Source organism: Bidens hawaiensis, unplaced genomic scaffold (genome assembly GCF_021521415.1).
Source record: "Bidens hawaiensis isolate Kalapana, Puna unplaced genomic scaffold, B.hawaiensis_p1.1 tig00037990_1, whole genome shotgun sequence".
In the NCBI taxonomy this organism is placed as follows: domain Eukaryota; kingdom Viridiplantae; phylum Streptophyta; class Magnoliopsida; order Asterales; family Asteraceae; genus Bidens; species Bidens hawaiensis.
The window spans coordinates 146,239-166,189 of record NW_027505510.1 but is presented as its reverse complement, the minus strand read 5'-3'; positions in this window follow the sequence as shown (position 1 = coordinate 166,189).

Sequence of the window (19,951 nt, the reverse complement as noted above, 5' to 3'; positions counted from 1 at the left end):
CAAAAACATTGAAAAATGCTCTTCAAAATTGAGTTTTGAAGCAAAAAGGAAAAATGATAGTACATTGATGGGATTGATCTAGTACATGGATAAACTAGATTAAAAATTACCGTAAGGCCAGCAATATGATATGCAAAGATAGGCTTGACAGACTATATAGGAACTGATAAGATATAAAGATAATGAATGCCGAACCTAGTGGAAGTACATCTTGAAAGATTGATACTATATTTGATTTAAAGAAAAGTCAAAAGTCAAAATGATTACTGTGTGTGCATGCTTTCATTTTTTAAGAAAATTCTGCTTTGTTTTTTATTTTATTTTGCAAAGAAATTCAAAATTTTTTTTTATTTTTATTCAAATATTGGATCCTCTCCTGCGCGATAAGATTATCCAACCTGAGGGTTAATATTTGGGTATTCTGCTTTATTTTACTTGGTGTTTCGTATAAAATCTTGGACTTTTTCCGCGCGATAATACGGTATTATCCGAATTGAGAGTTAAGATTTTATGCAATTTCAAATTCTTTTTATCTTTTTATTTTGTTAAAATGGAACCTTATTTGCGTGCAGTCATACCGACCTTAAGGGAAAATTTTAACCTTCTGCTTTATTTTCTTTTTATTATTTTTGCATGAGTCACACTTAATCAAAATTTGGAAAATCAAAAGAAAAACGTACATGTGATATTCACTGTATAAGAGATAGAAATGTTATATCTGATTGATGGGGTCCACATATGGTTTCGTGCCTAATTGAACCAAATTAAAACATATCGTAAAGTTTCCGACAAGTCTATGAAAAGTTTAAAAGGACAATTATATCTGCAATCATCGTTGGGTTACGTGTATAATAACCATTGAAATTGAAGTGTTACATAGTGACATTTTCGTCAATATGATTCCCTGCTCAACTCACAAAAATATGTATTGCTTTAATAGTTTAGTTGTTTATTGTTTTTCGTTATTTGTTATTTGAAAATTTTCGAAAATCCAAAAAGATTTTTCTTTCTTTTCAATTCTGCTTTAGTTTCGATTTACCAAGCTAGCGAATAAATTCAAAAGAAAAGGAAAAAGATTTATCCCCAAAAGTTTTTAAGTTAATCGTGCTTAACGTATTATCAATTAGTAACAATTGATATTTTTAACGTAAAAATCCGTTTTAAGTTAATCATTACCGATCCTTGTTGATCAGGTATTTTAATGTATGCATTTAAAACCCTAATTGGTTTTAATGAGTATTTAATTCCTTAATGAGAATTTGTTTCTCATTCGTTCAGGATAATTTGGTAATTCGTTAACATGTTTAACGAATGTAAAGCCATTCGTTATTTAAACATAACGTATGAGTTTCTCATTCGTTATAAAGACATTCGCTTCCGTTGTGCATAACGAATGGAGGTAATTCGTTTAAACATTTAACGAATGTGAATGGATAAGGTATTATTCGTTAAGAATTAATGAATGACTTCTTTATTCGTTAAGATTTAACAAATGAGGTTAACGAATAAGAGAAGATAATGTAAGATTCGTTAACATCTTTAACGAATGAGAGTCTTATTCGATTCAGAAATTAACGAATAAGAATCAAAAATTAACGAATGAGGCCATTCGTTAGTTCAAATTTTGAACGAATGACCTCGATTCGCGTGAAATTATTGGATTTATAATCCCAATATCAGACGAATCAACTTCATTCGTCTGTTTCTATTCTATTGTTTTCGTTAACGAAACTATTGCAAATTTTCATCAGAATCTCATACTTGCATATTTGTCTAATTGATTGATTATTTTGTGTCAGTAGGTATTAACGATCATCGACATATGATTTTTATGGAAATTCATCGGTGTTATAAGTATTAACAGGATCAATAAAATTTGAACATTAATCGAATATTGAAAAACATTTATTGATCTTAATTGATTCTACATTCATAAAATTGATGAACGTTTAAGTACATGCAACTGATTTCCGAACATGATTGATCTAGTTATTTGTAAAAATGTTTGGAAATTAAGAAGATTAATCGATGAACATCGTCGGTTTTGACTTTGATTAGTCAAAATTGATTATAATTTGACTCCTGGGTTAGTCAAATTGATGATTGAGTCTAATTCGTTATCTTTATAACAAATGTAACATGATTCGTTATTGGTGTAACGAATGATAGTCTGATTCGTTAATGGGTTACAAATAACTATCTGATTCGTTAAAGTAACGAATGGATAGTTAAATTTCATAATGAATCAGATTTGATTCGTTAAATGATTCTAACGAATCTGAATAATTCGTTAAACTTGTAACGAATAAGTTAACGATTAAAGGCAGTTTGTTACTTGTAACGAATGAACCTTTTAATGTATAACGAATGTCCCATTCGTTTAAAGTTTTTAGTGACTGTGATAGTCATTCGTTAATACTTTGATTATTTTGGAATATTTTACTTATGTATGTTTGTTCTTAACAGAAATGGCGTAGTGATAGATGTTGGGGTTATACGAGACTCACTGGGTTTTAACGATACTATTGATGATAGGTGTGAGTTCGATCAAGTGTTGATCAGAGGATTATTCGAGTAAAGTATAATGGAGATTTAGGCAAATCAATGTACAACAAAGCGAACTTGTGTGAACAATACAAGTATCTGCTTCATGTTCTTATTCATTGCTTGGGTGGTCGGAAAGGAGGTTTCGACGAGTTCAGGGTGATGCTGTAATCTGCATTCGTGGCTCTAGTGCTGAATAAACTGTTCAATTTTTCCGAATTGGTTTTTTATCATTTGAAAGAAAACATCACCAGCAGACATAAGTTCTTAATGTATCCCAGATTTTTGCAAATGATGATACATGATCTGGTGCCTGACTTGGAAAAAGATCAAGCAGACGTGATGAGGCTCGATCATATGAATGAAGAGCCGATGCGACGTTTGAGATCGTACAGAGGTCAGAGTTTGGCAGATCGACCAAGGTTTAAACGTTTGATTGGTCATCTAGCGGATATTGGTTATGTTGCGCCACCTAATGATCGTTGGGCTCATGACGATTCCGATTCAGAACGTGAAGGTGGTGATGGTGGAGATGATGGTGGTGATGGTGGTCCAGGACCACAAGCCGAGTTAAGTTATGAACAGAAGCGTAAGCGTAAAGGTAAAGAACCGATGACGGAAAAGGGGGAGAAACCCAAGAAACAACGAGTTAGAAGGGGTTCGGGTATTGAGATACCGAGTCAGCCGTTTGTGCCTTCTACTGCTGTTTCTACTCCTATTATTTCTTCTACTACTTATCCAGTTCTAGTTCCACAGATTCCACGATCTCCTACTCCTAATACAATGACAAATTTTCCTCGTTCTCCAACACCTGTGTAGATGCCTACGTCTCCAATGCCTCCAACTCTGACTTTGGCTACTACTGTGAGGCCTGATCCTCATTTTGGAGACATATTACATACTGTATTGGCACAGATGCCTACACCACAGCCAACGACATCTGTTACTCCAACACCGTTGCCAAGGCCTGAGCACTCTTTTATGTCATTCAGTCGTCCTCAGGGTCCTATGCAACCAGTGCATCCTAATTTATATCACATGGCTCCTCATGCTCAATGGTTTCACATGATGAATCTGTTGCATTTACAACACACTCAAATGCAAGCAGACAGAGCTGCAAATGAGCTAGCACAACGGAATTTGCTGAGGCATCTTCTATCGGCTCAACGTGATAATAAGGAACTTCGAGCCCTAGTTGCTGCTCAGGGGAGAGGTTAGACAAACAGGATGAGATTATTCTTCAACTGACATGCAAAGAAGATGAATTAAAGAAGTTGAAGAATAATGAAGACGATCAGGATGGTGCAGGGGGTGGGGTAGATCAGCAACCGGGCGGAAGTTTCACACCGTCGGCGGGTAATAAGACTGATGCGAGTGTTGGTGGTGGGTCTGAAGCTAGTAATCTACAGATTGTTCCATATAAAGATTACACGAGAACCAAGCCAATAGATGTTATTCCGGCTAACATGCTTCTATTTGTAGGAATGGATGGGATTGTATATAGTATGGTGAATGCTGATGAGATCGAAGAAGGTGAATTTGTTGATCACTCATTAACAAAAGAACAAATTGCCTTACTTCTGGATCTAAATGATGATGAGATTGAGGAATTGGGTAAGAAAGTGGATGTGGAGATGGAAAATAGTACTAATACAGGTATTCCTCATGGGAATGTACCTGATTTTGAAGAAGTGGAAGTGGAAGATTTTACTGCTGAAGAGTATCCGAAGTTTTACACAGATAATAACAATGACTCGGGTATTCCATTTTTTTTACGACTGAACATTTTAATGCAGCAGAACGTCGGTTACAAGAAGAAAAGAATAAGTTTAAAGCTGCTGAATCAAGTCATATATCCACTACTGATAAAAAGTGCAAACGTGCTTTGGATGGTATATTCGAGCATAACGTAAAGAAGATGAACAAGATGATCGAGACCTTTCGTTATCATGAACAAGAAGAAGTCAAATTAGCAAGGGATCGAGCATCGGCATACCAAATGAAGAAGTACAAGCCAGCTAAAGATGTGAAAGGAGACATGGTGGCATGGCAATATGATTCAGATCTTAAGGTATATATCATGAAGTGGGAGCATGGTATTTATTATTTTAAACGCCCACACGATATTTTATCTATGCCCAGATGGGACGTGAGAACCCTAGCCAATCGACCGTTTGTGAATCGTGGGGACGATAAATGGGCTAGTTGGTTCTATATGCAGTTATTACATGAAACCCGGTTTGGTTTCAAGTTTTTCAAGCCTCAGGTGCCAACTCATAAGTACATTGATGAGATTGATACTCGCACTGGCTGGAGGAAGTTAATTTTACAAGTCAAGCCGCCGAAGACTATGAATAGGGTTCCTATGAAGATATTTCCTCAGAGTCTTTTCACCTCATTCAATTATTGGTACTATGACAATATTACAGGTGAAGCGGTGATTGTTTATGGTCACGGTTCAAGCACGAAGACTATATGTGTTATTGATCTGATGTGGCTAATTAACCTATCTGAGTCTGACAACGATGCGTTACTTACAAGTCAGATCAGATTTGCTAATGTAAGAGATTATGAACTTGCCATGCAGTTTCAGAATGTTGTTAGAGTCTGTTATGCATACAAGATTCATAGCTGTGTTGACTGGAAGACGAAGATGTTTCAGTGTTAAAGTAGATAAAGAGCTCGAGACGAGGGGGAGTTTGTTGATACATGTTTTGTACGTCTCGGTCTTTATCAGGGCATTAATATAATAAGTCTAAAGTATAAGGGTCTTAATGTAAATATGGCTAAATGGGCCATTCGCTGTAATGTAAGTTACATTCGTTACCCCGTAACGAATGTAACACATTCGTCTAATTGTAAGCTCATTCGTTAACCCTGTTTAACGAATGAGATAACGAATGAGGGCCATTCGCTATCATTTAAAGTATAACGAATAAGTATGTTTATTCGTTAAAGTATTTGTAACGAATGACACATTCGTTAAGTGTTAACTTAACGAATGTGGTCATCCCCTATAAATACCCTGTAACTTATCATTAATGAAAGAGTTCTGATTTTTAGCTAACTTCTCTCTCGTCACTCTGTCCAATTGTCCTCTCAATACACACACTACACACACATAACGTATACCGAGACTAATTGTATACTGAAATCAACATGTATCGTTGTAATCACAAGGTCTAGATCCGTTCCAAGCTCTATCAAAAGCATTTTGGATAACTATAAAAAAAGTATTTAGTATCTATCTATCTATCTATCTATCTATCTAAATGACTCTCAAAAAATCATATGTGTCACTCTCTGGTTGCTCCGCACACCTTCTCAAGCCACTAGAATGTTTGACTTATGATTTGAGGCTTCTCATGCGTTTGACCCAAATTCGCGGGATGGGTCTCATCAAACCCGAATTGTAACGTCCGTAAATTTCGTTAATTGGCTCGATCGTTTATAAATGTTGGTCAAAAAGCCGGGGTTTCATCTTTCTAATTTAGAGCCTTGTAATACGTTTTAAAAGTCCGTTTGTCCATCCTTCTTCCCAAAACATCCCTCTTACGACTTAAAGTATTATATTAGTATGTAGCACCCGATATTTTCGTTTATCGGCATACACGTTGTAGAGTTTGTATATTTATCGGGTTTGAACCGGCTTACTTCGGGGACCTCCTTGTCATACCCGTAAGTTGAATTAATTGACTTTCCACCCAAGTTGCTACACACTTCATACTGGAGGGACTAGAGTGTAATTTATTTTATATCATAATATTAAAAAAGAAAAACCCTAACCCTAACTCTATTCCCAGCAGCCGATCGGCCTCAAGACCCCCCCTGCTCGTTTTTCTTCTGCCCAGCCAAGTTTCAGCCGTGAAAAATTCAATTCAAGGTCGGTTTTATGATTCCCCATGTCTTTTACACCTTAATTGATCATATTAACGCGCTTATTGGTCGTTAAGGTTGAGTTTTGATGATAACAGTTTGCTGACAGATTCGTATACGTTTATTGTAGGGTCTGAAACGCGATGATAATCCATTGGTTTTGATCGATTCTTGATTCCATGATGTTCTACTTTGAGTCTAGTTTCCAGGAAGGTATAATACGTAATTTTTGGACGAGATTTGAATGGTTTTTATGAATTTATAAAATCGAGTATCAAAGCTGATGCGGGATGACGGATTCTGGTCTGTCTTCCCGACGTCATAACCTTTTTTCGACAGGTCCAAATTGGTTGGTTCCACTTCTGGAAGTTAGTATTTTGAGTTAGGAACCAAACCCAATTGGAATCGTTTAATTTGGTTCGGTAATGAATTTTATAAAAATAAAACCATTTTGTTGCGCACTAAAATAGCTGCACGTACTTTGCTGTGTTGGAAGAATTTTTATAATTTTTGTGTCCAATAGAAAAATATAATAAAAATATTTTTATAAACCTAAGACATTTATTAAAGTCTGGTAAAAATTTAATAATTTATTTCAAAAGTTATCCTATGTAATTAAATGCATCTTCGCATGCTAAAATCTATACGTTTTACTCGTTATTAATCGATAAGTTCGTTTTAGGCTTAACCGGTGGATTTGGTTAGTTGAAAGGTTTTAGGGGCTGAGGTAAAGTAATTGGGTATGGGTTGGGCCTTGGGCCAAGTTGTTGGGCCTTGGGCCAAAGTGTTGGGCTTGAACGGCCCATTAGGCAAGAGTGTTCTTACGGTCTAGTTTAGTAACACGTTGTGTACTATTTACAGGCCCTTAGTTGTGAGTGTGCACTTAGGGATTTCCTAGCTCGTTGCAGGTGTTCGATCGATTTCAGGTGAGTTCATGATGCCCTTTTTACTCTTTTCAAGTTTTGGGCTAGCATGCACACCGTAATACAATTTTACACGATTTTACTCGTTACAACTATTTGGATGGTATTACATAGCCTTATTCATATTTGTTCATTTTTGAAACTATTTGTGAACTATATTTTATTCCTTAGGATATTGTAGACTCATTTATGGTCTTATATTCCTTAAGGTCATATACCTGAATATGGTCTAGACTCAATGATGTTAATAGGCTTGGTAGTAATTGAATACGAGTAGACCTATTTAGTTAGTTCATTTATTGGACTGATTAATATATATTACCTTATGGCCCATAGGCTTACTTGTAATTTGGAATGTCTTGGGATGATATATTGTCACACCCAAACCGACGGCAGAATACGTCGAGGTGAGACGGTGATTGTTCATAGCACATGATACTACGTGTTACAATAGTCGTTAAATTTAATTTAATATCAAGCAATACAGAGATACAATGAATTGTTTTATAGTCATCTAGGTCCAATCATGCAATCCTATATCTTGCATCAAGTAATCTTCAACAAACAAATTTCCAATACCTGAAAAACATGCGAGAGTGTCAACTAAAATAGTTGGTGAGAACATAGGTTTTAATAAAATAAGTTTTAAGTTGAAAGCAATCCATATGTGTTAAGTTACTTTGTATACTTTGTGATTACAACCAAACCTCTGACACGTTTAGCGAGTCGTCTAATCCACGATTAGACTATTATGTTTAATGTTTAACGATCGTCGGATTCTGAACACACAAGCCTCTACCTAAGGCCTGCGTGGGAGGGTCGGGCCAATAGATCTATCATCATACTACCACGGGCTTTAACAAGTTAATGGTTGTACATGCAATTAAGTATACACTTGTAATAATCACACAATGAATATCATGAATAAAGCTTGAATCAAATAACATGTAAAACAAATTGATTATGCATGTTTCCACCCCGAAGTATAAAACGTTTAAAAGCATGTAAAAGGGGCTATGAACTCACCTTCGTTGATGAATTGAGACTTGTAACGCTTTTGTTTAGAGCCCTAATGATCAAGAAAGTTGTTAGAATGTGACCCTATTTCGGTGGAATAGAATCTCCGACCTCAGGTTCCCAGGAAAAGGTAAGTGGGTTTATTCACGCCCGGACACGCCACTTGGTTTTTCCTTAGGCCATAGCCTTGGTGACAGAACCCTTGGTTGAATATCTATAGACTTGGTGTTTGTTTGGAAGTACAATTGGATTTTAGGGTTTCAAGTGATACTTTATGGTTTAGGGTTTTAGATTATCTTTTCCAGAAAAGAATAGGTTGTTTACTATGCAAGACACGAATTTTTTAAAAATAGTAAACCTTTGAGTTAGATTACGAAAATTTTATATCTTGTAACCGTATGAGTTTTTTTAACATATATATTTTTTATAAGATTTAAGTGTTTATAAAAAAATATATAAAATTCATAGACTACCGAGGGGTCTGATTCTGAGTCAGTTTAGTAGAAAACTCACTAAAAATCGATACTTTAACAAATTGAGAAGATTCCAGTTGGATAATTTTTATAATTAGAAGGTCTACAATATATCCAAAAATTGGGTCATAATTCGTAAACATGAGTGAGTTATGACATTCGTTTTGAGGCTAAAGTTATCTGTTAAGATTTTCAGCAAGACCCTTTGTTAAAGAAAAATAATAAAAACGTTTTTAAAGTTTATAAAATTTTACACCAAATATTACAGAGATACTAGACACATAAAGAACCAATTTAGGCTTTTGAAATTCGTGATTTGGATATATTATGACCGAGATCTAAGCGTTGAAATAAAAGGTTTTTCTGCAGAATGAAAGAACAAAACATTATACGGAAATTAGAACTTACTAGGAAGGAAACGAGTTGTGAATCTTTGAGAGGATGATGATCACGAATTTTCAACCTTGGGGCTTTGGAATATGCAGGTTTGGAATGAATTTTAGGGGTGCTAGGGAGTTCTATTTATAGGGGTGTTTAGAGAAGAGATTATGATGAATTAGAGATAGAATTTGACTAGGACTTGAATTCAAATTTGGATAAGGCTAATCTTGGAGATCAAGAATAGAATATTCTAGAAGGTTATTCTTAATTTGAATTTAAGGATATAAATAAAATTACTTTAGGATAAAATTGACAATGACAAATATTAAATCTAGGCATTCCTGGTTAAACGTGTCACGTTAACGATTAACCATGTATAACTAAATGTACATAGAAACATGTAATTGTGCATATGAAAATAATATTAATAACTAGAAATAAATAATATATGATTCCATAATAATATAGATGGTGAACTAATACATGGACCTTATTAAATACGAGTATAAAAGACTAGTGATTTCATGCATGAAAATGCATAGGTGTTACATATATATATATATATATATATATATATATATATGTATGTATGTATGTATGAATGTATGGAGGTATGTATGTATGTATGAGTTTGTGTTACCTTATAGCCTACGGTTATGTGATGATATTTAGTTCCTCGTGACTAAGAATGATGTGAGTAGGCTTATTGATGTGTGTGTGCATGGTAATCACGGCCGGGTCAAATATATTACTCGGGTTTTCAAATCCCGTGGTGGAGAGGCCCATGTGGCGTGATCATCATTTTGGCGGGTCAAATATATTACTCGGGTTTTAAAATTACTTGTGGTCTAGGCTCGAGGTTGCTATTAGGCCTAGTATTAATTCCTAGTATTAAACGATTTTTCCTGATGAAATGTTTAAACTATTTTATATAGGCTTGCTAGTATATAGTTGGCCTTGGAATGTTATAGTATGTGTATATATATATATATATGTGTGTGTGTGTGTGTGTATGTGTGTGTGTGTATATATATATAAATTATTGTTTGGCCTATATTTGGCGATGTTGTAGTCGTTTCGACTACTGATGTTGTGTATGCCTACTTTGTGTTTGCATACGGATGGATGGTGATCTTAGCCGGGCCAAACTATATCATTCAGGTTCTTAAATCCTGTGGCGGGCCCTGAAAAGCCTGTGAGGGGGGAGGCTCGTGTGGCATGATCATCATCGGATGTTACGTGTTTGGGTTATACGTGTGCTCGACCCTGATGTTATTACTTGGATGAGATGTTACGTGTTTGGGTTGTACGTGTGCTCGACCCTGATGTTATTATTTGGACGGTATTTATAGGGATATAAATATATGGATGTATATAGATGTCTAAGTACGAATACTTAGTGTTGATAATGGCCTAACTGTTCGTATCCCGTATTATATTTTAAACTCTTGGAATGTTTTATAATCCCGGATTTATATTTAAACTCTTGGAATGTTTTATAATCCCGTTTTTATATTTAAACTCTTGGAATGTTTTATAATCCCGTTTTACATTTAAACCCTTGGAATGATTTATTTAAATGTCTATTATTAAAACTTGAACTTACTCACCTCAAGCTGACTTTGTGTGTATGTTAGATTGATTTTCAGGTTAAGGATTAGAGGTTATCGCTTAGACGTGCTGGGGACTACTCGGAAGGTTGAAGGCATTTCTAGTCGAGGATTTCCAATAAAACGGATATTATATTTATATTTGATTTTTGGACACTTGTACCCATGTTTGGGATTTTCTTTAAATAATTACACTTTTTCCGTTGTTATTTACTTTGAACTTGTTCTAAATAAAAACGAATCGTTTGTTTTTTTAAATTTTTGTGAAATTGTGGATGTGATTACCAACTGTAGGATTCCCGGGATTCGGGGAATTACACGAATATTCCCTAAATGGGTTATAACATCTCATTTATTTGTAAAAACCCTTTCATAATCAAACAATAATTTTCACGGGTTATGACTCACTGAACCCAGATAGCCCTTAAACGGGTTATAACATCTCATTTATTTGTAAAAACCCTTTCACAATCAATCAATAATTTCCGCGGGTTATGGTTCTCACCGAACCCAGATAGCCCTTAAACAAGTTATAACATCTCATTTATTTGTGAAATAACCCCTTAATCATCAACAATAATTTCTGTGGGTGATGTGTTTCACCAAACCCCGATAACCCTTAAACGGGTTATAACAACTCATTTATTTGTGAAACACTTTCATCATCAAACCCTAATTTAATTTCTCTCCTATACATATTCTTCGTCGCCGATATATCCTCTCCATCATTGGTCCACCCACCATCATAAGCCTCCCCTCTCATGCATCAACTAATATCGTCACCTGCATCAACCACCCCTTTCTCATAAAGCAAATATTTGTGTTCATGGTTGTTTGTGTTCGTTTATGTCCGTTCGTTAAAAATCTAAAAAATCTACACATCTCAATTGCAACTCCAACACGAACGCCTTTGACCCTAACAACATGTTTTTCACAAACCTTCTCACGAGCAATTATTTAAATTATGGATGAGCTTGGTATCTTACTGGTACCAAAAATCACCAAAAATAGGTATCCGTACTGAAAATGTTCGCCACGGTACCGGTATCGAAAGCAAAAACTCAGTATCAAACCGTACCGGTAGCGTACCAATCCCAAAACCTCCAAAAGTTGATATCGAATTGGTATCGACGGTCCCGCATCGATGTCGTTACCTAGTACTATTTGTTCATTCCTAATTTAAATTATTATTTTCAAATATTTTTAATAACAATGAATGATTGAACAAATTTAAAACAAGGTTTAATTAAAGCTTCACTGCTTACGTAGCAGTCTATTATAAGTTTTTAACTTGAACCACTTAGTGTTAGCCAATTATACATACATAGCATAACATCTTTAACCAGGAATACGTTGACATATACTAACGCGTCTATAAAAAAAGTTATTAGTAGTTAAGTAATCCAATAACTTCAACTTGGTATATAAGTATAGGGTCAAGTTATTCTATAAATAGAGACAAGGATGAGAAGGATTTATACTCATACAAAAAAAAAACCTTCAAAAAAAATTAAAAATAAATAAAAAATCATAACTCAAAATTTAATAAAAAAAAAAGTAAAACACAAAAATATTTCCACCGTCTTCCTCGTTCTAAAAAAACTCGAAAAAGACAATGTTGAGTGAAAAAGACCATTTTGTCTTTTTGTTTATCATTGTGTTTTGTGTTTATTTTCGTCATTGATTGTGTCTTTTTCCTTAACATTGTGTCTTTTTTCATGATATTGTATTATATTATTCAACATTGTGTTATATTTTGTTGACATTGTGTTATATTTTGCGATTTATTGTGTCTTTTTGTAAGTCCCGTGATGGATCTTTCAATGTGATATCAATGTACTTAACAGTTAGGAGGAAACTAACCGCTAAGTTGATTCTGTGATAAACGATCAATAACACACTAAAACACAATAGAGAAGCTTCAAAACATACGTATATCATACGTCGGGTGCTTAAGCCCTTAACAACTTACACGATCAAAAGTTAATGAACGAACAACACTAAACCGTTAACATATGTTCTATATATATCCTACCAACTAGGCCCAAACCAACTAAAAGCCCACTGAGATCAACAGATCTCGGTTTACAAACAGAAGCTCAAACTATACAAAACTAAGCCCAAAATTACAAGCATAAACCACAAAATACGACCCAACAATCTCCCTCTTGGTTTATTGCTTGACTTCAGCCTTTTTCAAAAATCCCAACTGGAAGCGTTTAACATGCATATATATCTTCATCTTCTGCCTTTCGGCGTATAAACTGTGGCTTCTAAAAAGACACTTGGAAGTTGAGTGTCATATTTAGGGCCTTTATTCCGGTAATAATAGCCCTGGCCAGTGATCCAGCACAGGTCATGCTACTTTCAACAGAAGTAGATAGACATGAGTTTTGTTAATGAATGCAGCAACAAATATTAGGCTTGATTGACTCAGAAGCGTCAAACACGATGTATCTTTGGTAGAACCAACAAAACCTCGGTCACGAATTGACCGAGAACCTCTCAAAATATCTTTGATCCGAAGATTTCTCTGGTTGATCAGGAGAATCTGGTCAGTCCATACCGAAAACCTGAGAACACTATTCATCATCATCTCCATATCACCAATCACCATAGATGACCAAACCTGTAACTGTAAATGATGACTAAAACAACATTCAGTAACTTCAAGAGAAATCAAATCAACTTACCAAACTCATGAACTGAATGCATCTAACATTACAATCAAACATAACAGCAAGTCCGTCAACCATGCTGATAATGGAAACATTTTGGTTAGATTTCCTTACCTTTTAAAGAAATCCGCTTGAGAGCATGAGGGAACAAGAAAGGATTTATGGCGGCGAGTAGATGAAAGATGTGATGGTTATACTTTAAGAGGATTTTGGAAGATATTGGAAGTTACAAACATAGAGAATGATTAATAGAGTGTAATGAGTGACTTTTAAACTTCCAAGACGCCTCCATCTGTGCCGAGAACACATATGTACCGAGAACATGTATGGGCCGAGAATCATTATCATGAGCCGAGAATAAGAAGATTCGATGGGCTGAGAAAGAACCCCTTTGCCTAATTTAACCAGGCCGAGAATCAAGACACCCTTTGAGTCAAAATTTAGCCCACTTTCTTTGAGGAATAAATCCCGATTGAAAAATGATTTCTTAAAGATATTAGTTTCCACATGAGTAGTCATGAGGTAAAAATTAAAATTTAAAAATAAAATAAAATTAGAATAAAAACTAAACTAAAACAAAAATGATTAACCATCTGGCCTTCAGTAGATTTAGCATATTTCGGGATCAAATTTCAGTTGTCTTAAAACAAGCAACCCTTTTAAGAAAAGATCTGAACATGAAATCCTATTGATTAGGATACTTTCACAATGATTCATTTTCAGCAATATTGTGACATAGTGAAAAGGTTGATAGCAGGTAATTAGAAACTTAGCATGATTTTCATTGCACCAGTGATATGCTTAGATTCAATTAGGCATAAAGCTTATATGGACATCCCTTATGGACCTATGATGCCCCTTATCTCTTCTCAAAGCGTATTTGACTTTCCCAGATCACCCCAATTTGACTCCAACCCCCTAGTGTTTGATCAAAGAGTTTTCTTTATACAAAAAAATTTTAAGCTTTAAGGTTGAACGTTGGACTTACATGCCATCCGGACTTACAAGCCTTACATTCAGAGTGTTTAGGACTTACTTGAAAGCCCCACCCCTGTAGTTCCCTAGGACCCCTTTAAGCTTTTGTAAAACAAATTTGAATGACAATAATTTTCATATATATTTACAGTTTTTTTTTATTATTTTTTTTCTATTTTAAGCTTCAAATGAAATATAATATTTTTGGTGATCAAGACACTAACAGGCTCGTGTATGACTGGGTAATTGCTTTTCTGCCTATCATTCGGAGAGATGTATCTAGGGACATCCAAACATCTTTTAAATGACCCTCCACAATAAGTTTAGCAGATTTAGTTAATATCACTTCAAACTTTTACTTATCATGGAAAGCTACCATACACATTAATGACTTATCAAAAGCCTTTTTAGCTTAATAACTTCATACGTTAGGCACGCAGAATCAATTTATCTATCATTTATCAAAGGTTGGATCAATTTTCATTTGAAAATTTTTAAGCTTTTAATAAGCTTTAGCTGAATATTAATATCATTTCCCAGATGATAATCCCAAAGACAATTTTAAATCCAATCACCCCAGTTTCCTTCAGTTTTCAGGTGAATGGCTATCCTATGTGTCTATAGGTAGACGATAGGACCAAACACATAGTAAAATGTGTCCCTCAAACTTTAGGCGGCCGACATAATTTTCAGTGAGAGAACTTAAACCAATAGTTAAATTAAGAAACGAATTTTTTTTATGTAAGCTCAGTCGCCCCAGTTGCTTTCAGTCCTAAGGTTAATGGCTATCCCGTGAGTCAAAAATTGATAACGGGACCAAACATATAAAATATGTCCGTTGAACTTGAGTAACCGGCATGATTTTAAGAAACAGAACAAAATGTTTAAAAAAAAATTTTTATTTTATTTTTTTTAAGCACACACACACTCTTTTTGTATTTTTACACACACACTTTTTTGTATTTTTCTTTTTCTCCCCCTAAATTTGTACAGGAATTATGACAAAAAAAATTTTACGTACATAATTTAAACCTCAAAAAAAATACTCAGTCATCAAAACGCAGCATCTTAAGAGACCCTACAAGCACATTGAATCTGGCTGTTTCGACCGGTTTCGTAAATACGTCCGCCACATTATTATCAGTGTGGACCTGTTTAAGATGAATTAACTTCCGGTCGTAACAGTCACGAATAAAATGAATTTTGATATCGATGTGTTTGGTTTTAGAATGCTGAACCGGGTTTTTAACAATGGCAATGGCAGCATCATTATCACAGAAAATAGGAGTGTCAAAAAATTTCAAACCGTAATCCAGCAATTGATGTTGCATCCGGATAACCTAAGAACAGCAGTCTCTTACACCATTCTGAGTAATCTTTCCCTTCTCTCATCCCGCAAAGGAAACATAACCTCCATTACAAATTTGAATGTCGTCCAACTGAGAGATGCCTCCTATCATGTGCCTAGAACAGCTACTATCAATATACCACGGTCTGATGATATTCCTCCATAGCTGTTCCTGCACGATGTGCGAGATTAGTTAGTCTTAGGTACCTAGTCCATAGTCGTTCTGGGTAAACCTGACTTGTTCAACCGTGTCAATGGTTGCCATGACATGTCTTCCTGCTTATCTAAGATCGAACAGGAAGGCTTTGATGACTTGGTCACCGGAGACTTAGGCAACCATCTGTATTTAGGTTTTAAAACTTTATTGTTTGTACAGATGGTTGGCTTCGTCTCTGGTTTGCGAACGGAATACACATTTGACTTTGACCTTCTAAACGATTTTGATTCTGAGGCCCACTTGGGTCTCGGAGTCGAAATCGAGTTTCTGTTCCGCTTTTGAACCGAATTAGGCTTGGTCTGATAGGAACTTGACCTGTCAGCCTTGTTTCTCCTCAAATCACCGTCAGAGGGCTTTGCCGTATAATACCTCATTTTATTAGAGTTAAAATTTTTGTAGGTATTTTGAGGCATAGTCCTCTGATGACGTCTGTAATATGGAACATACGGGAGACGAGAACAGTTTCTAGAAATGTGACTGGGAATGCCACAGTTAAAACAGGTTTGCCTTTTAACGAAAAAGTTGTTGTGGCCAATTCCCAGTCTTGCTCTGTTGTGTGAGTCTGTTTGTCCACCATTGGACTTATTACTGGATTTCTCACATTTACAAATACGTGAACTTCCTTCTTTAACAAACTTGGGTGATGAATATTTATGAAAATTCTTATTTTTAACAAGTTTATTAAAAAGCGGATCACTGCTTTTAGAAGTTTTAGAGAAGTCAACCACACAATTTTCTTTGCTCTTTAAAACAGAGCCCACACAAACATTTGTAGCAACATTATTCAAAGCAGGCAAATTCAAAGCAACATGAGAATTAATAGGTGAATCATCATCCTCATCAGTCCAATCCTCAACTATTACTTCATCTGCACATGAAGTAAACACATTAGAATCGTTCACCCCGGATGTTGATTCAGTTATCGTGATTGAACCAACCATACCCTTGTCATTTGTAGTTAACTTACCATACTGCATACATTTTTCCTTTCCTTCTTCTTCCTTGGTAAGAGGAAGACTAGTATAGTTATTATTATATAGAGGAGGAACCATGTTATACCCAAGACCCACACCCTTGTTCTCTTTTCACTGTTTTTCAATCATTGACTCAACTACAACACTAGAGACATTAAATTTCTTAAAGTTGAATTCAGCATTTTCAAATTTATTAGTTAATTTAGCTATCTCCAACTTGGATGCATCTAACTCGGCGGTTAGTTTAGAAATTTTCTTTTTAGCATCTAGGTGGTGATAACATTTTATGCTGAAATCGGATTGAAGTTTCGAGAAATCCTTTTGTTGTGCCTCTAGTTTTTCTTTTAAAGCATTTTCCAATTTCTTAAGGGTAGCATTTTCATATTTAATTCCCTCCATCTCTCTAAGCATATTACTGTTGTGAATTTTATACAGTCCTACCTTATCAATACATGATTGAGAGCATAATACAGGACTTACCTCGGATGATCTGGAAGATGTGAAGGCCATGAACATACCTCGGATGACTGGCCCAATGAATCAGAAGCCCACTTGAACAAAATCCAAAGCCCAACTAAGTGAGCCCAATGCTTTCAAAAGCCCGAGAACCTTGAAACTTGACCGAGAACAAGCAAAACTAGTCGAGAACGTTGAAATTTAACCGAAACTTTGAACAGTGGCCGAGAACTTTGATTATTGACAGAGAACTCTGATACTTAACAAAGAACTATGATTATTGACAGAGAACTCTGATACTTAACAGAGAACTATGCTTATTGACAGAGAACTATCAAATTTTCCCTAGAACCCAATAAAATCAGCCGAAAACTATCAAGGCTCTTGATATGGAAATCTTTGAAGATTTAGTCAAATCCCGAGAATTAAGGAATGTTCTTGATTTGGTAAACTTAAAGATAGAATCAAATCCCGAGAATGAAGCGATTTGAATTTAATTTGAAGATTGACCTAAATCTTTTCCAGAAAAACTTCAACAACCCGAAGAACACGAAGAACAGTCTATCTTCAAGATTCAGAATTCTTCAACCAAAACATGCACCCGTAAATCACCGGTAGAATCCTTGATATCACCAATAACCGAGCCTAGAAAAGGTCTATAGGCTCTGATACAAATTGTAAGTCCCGTGATGGATCTTTCAATGTGATATCAATGTACTTAACAGTTAGCGGAAACTAACCGCTAAGTTGATTCTGTGATAAACGATCAAGAACACACTAAAACACAATAGAGAAGCTTCAAAACACACGTATATCATACGTCGGGTGCTTAAGCTCTTAACAACTTACACGATCAAAAGTTAATGAACGAACAACCCTAAACCGTTAACATATGTTCTATATATATCCTACCCACTAGGCCCAAACCAACTAAAAGCTCACCGAGATCTGACCGAGATCAACAGATCTCGATTTACAAACAGAAGCCCAAACTATACAAAACTAAGCCCAAAATTACAAGCATAAACCACAAAATACGACCCAACACTTTTTTTATTTATAATTGTGTCTTTTGTTTATTTTCGTCGTTGTGTCTTTTGTCTTTGCATTGTGTCTTTTCGGAGTTTCTTTTTTTTTTCTTTTTTTTTAAGAACGAGGAAGACGGTGGAAACATTTTTTGTTTTTAAACTTTTTCGTCTTTTATTTATATTTTGAGTTATGATTTTTTTATTAATTTTTTTGGAATTCGTTTTGAGTGGTTTTTTGTGTGGTCACAAATCATTCTCACACTTCTCATTTTTATCTCCTTTGTATTTTAAATTTTCCCTATAAATATATATGATAATAGATCAACTCTACAAAGTCATTCTTGTTTTCATACCACTGACTGTTGTGGCAAGATGGGCCTTCACATGAGAAAGATGGGCTTACACATCGTGAATCATGAAAACCTGCAAACTTATAAAATCTAGAAATAATTAATAAGTGAATATAATGCCCCACGAACATATACAACGTTTAAACAAGAAGGTGGTGGAGGTTTAAACAAGAAAAGAACGGGCTATCTATATATGGCGAAAGGCTGTATGGTCGATCGATCATATGGCTCGATCATGGAATCTTATTCCGGTAAGTATGTCATTGGCGGGTCCATGGAGGGGTGTAATACTTCGATGAATCCTGATCATGTGGGGATCAATTTATGGTTAAACATGAGGTTTTCGATTGGAAATGAGCAAAATGCGGATAATTGGGCTGGACAAGAGCCCCTTCGGACCAGGTTTTCATTGGAAACGAGCAAAATATAAGTTTGGAATGGATAACGTGTCCTCCATGTGGGGAGGGGGAAGAAACGGTGGGACACTTGTTCATCTCTTGTGGGTTCACTCATGATGTTTGGCAAGTTATATCTTCGTGATGTAGAATCTCGGCGATTTATGCATTTAGTGTAATGATTTAATCTTGGATCCATAATTCAGAATTCAAAAAGAAAAAGAAGGCAAAGATATTTCACGTGGTTTCTTTAGTAACGATATAGTGTATATGGAAGGCTAGGAATGAACTTATTTTTAACGAGAGGCCAATACAACTGGCTAATATAGTGGGGGATATAAGCGTGATTGGGTTTCTATTGACTAAGAGCCGATTGATCAAAACAGCCTAACTTATCTTAGGAGAATTGGAGAGGTCTTTGGTTGTAAAAAATGTATATAGGCTGAGGTGCTTTGTTGATTGTAAATTTTGATCCACTTGGATCTTTTTATATTTATAAAAGTTAGTCGTCGTTAAAAAAAAAAAGTATCCAGTCAATGGACCAAATTTGCTATCGGGTGTGGATGGATATTCAAATTAATTCGTCACATAACGTATTATAATATCATATGACCTATCCAGTATCAATACACCCCCTTTAAATATAGCGTGGAAAAATATACTTCATACGTCCATAGCATATATCTAAAGACACAATGGTGTGAAG